The sequence below is a fragment of the Arvicola amphibius genome, chromosome X, assembly GCF_903992535.2.
Source record: "Arvicola amphibius chromosome X, mArvAmp1.2, whole genome shotgun sequence".
NCBI classification, from domain to species: domain Eukaryota; kingdom Metazoa; phylum Chordata; class Mammalia; order Rodentia; family Cricetidae; genus Arvicola; species Arvicola amphibius.
The window spans coordinates 36,836,609-36,837,935 of NC_052065.1; the positions used below are offsets into that span (position 1 = coordinate 36,836,609).

General features: G+C 44.9%; 1 pseudogene; it reads left to right on the forward strand.

The window, feature by feature from the left end:
- The first annotated feature begins 358 nt into the window (after positions 1-358).
- On the forward strand, positions 359-907 carry LOC119805569 (annotated as a pseudogene).
- Positions 908-1,327: the final 420 nt, after the last annotated feature.

Sequence of the window (1,327 nt, forward strand, 5' to 3'; positions counted from 1 at the left end):
TTATGAAATCTCATCCTTAGCTTAGGCTTGTCCAACTAGCTCTTATATCTTAAATTAATGTATTTATTTAGTCTACATTCTGTTGCATGGCTCATTATCTCAACTTTCAATACTGTTAATGCTGCTTCCTTTACATCTATCTGGCTTGAAATTTCACTTTCTTCCCAGATTTTCTTGGTGCCTAGAAGTCCTGCCTATACCTCCTGCCTAGTTATTGTCCATTCAGCATTTTATTACACTAATCACTGCAATACCTTTTCACACACTATACAAATATCCTACAACACATGTAGTCTGAGAAGATCGAGAGAATGATATTTCCTGAATGTTAAAAAAACTCTGTCTGGCCACCCGCGCAATGGGCTCCGAGGTGGCTCAGCTGCTGAAGGCTGCTGACTTCGCTGCTCGCAAACACCAGCAGCAGGAACGGAAAGATCCCCAAGGGACTCCCTACATCAACCACCCCATCGGTGTGTCCTGGATCCTAACCCACGAGGCGGGAATCACTGACATTTTGTGGTGTTACAGGCAGCCCTGCTCCACAACACAGTGGAAGACACAGACACTACCCTGGATGAGGCAGAGCTGCACTTCGGAGCCCAGGTACGGTGCTTGATAGAGGAAGTAACAGATGACAAGACTCTGCCCAAACAGGAAAGAAAGAGGCAACAGGTGGAGCAGGCACCCCACAGCAGGTCAGGGGCCAAACTGGTGAAACTGGCAGACAAACTATACAATTTGAGAGACCTGAATCACTGCACCCCTCAAGGGCGGTCAGAACAGCGAGTCCAGGAATACTTCGAGTGGGCAGCACAGGTGGTGAAAGGGCTTCAAGGAATGAACCAGCAACTGGAAGAGGCACTAAAACAGCTGTTTGAGGAGCGGGGGCTGACTCTCTGAGCGGTGCTTGGTGACATCCTGTGGCCTGGCTCCAGCAAGACCCGGGCACGATGGAATTCTTACTGCAGCATTTCTAACATTCCTTCACTCAGCTCATACATTCCAGGCTAAAAACATCTGCATTTTCTAACTCATCTGAGCGCCAGATATGGACATCAGATTCACCCATCCCTCCGTGTACAAGTCTTGGGTCAGTTTGCTATTTTTCACTGTGGGACTTCTGGCCCCTCAGGGATTTAGGATTGCGTAAGCTTTGGCTTATAAACCATGGAAAATAAAGAATTTATGGTAAAACTTAAAAAAAACTCTGTCTGTTTAGTCACGTTACTAGATTTTGTTTTTTTTTAATTATATATTTACAAACTTGAAACAATATTCATTTACTAACTTAGTGTTCTATGTTAGAAGTCTTGTGTTGTATAGGTAC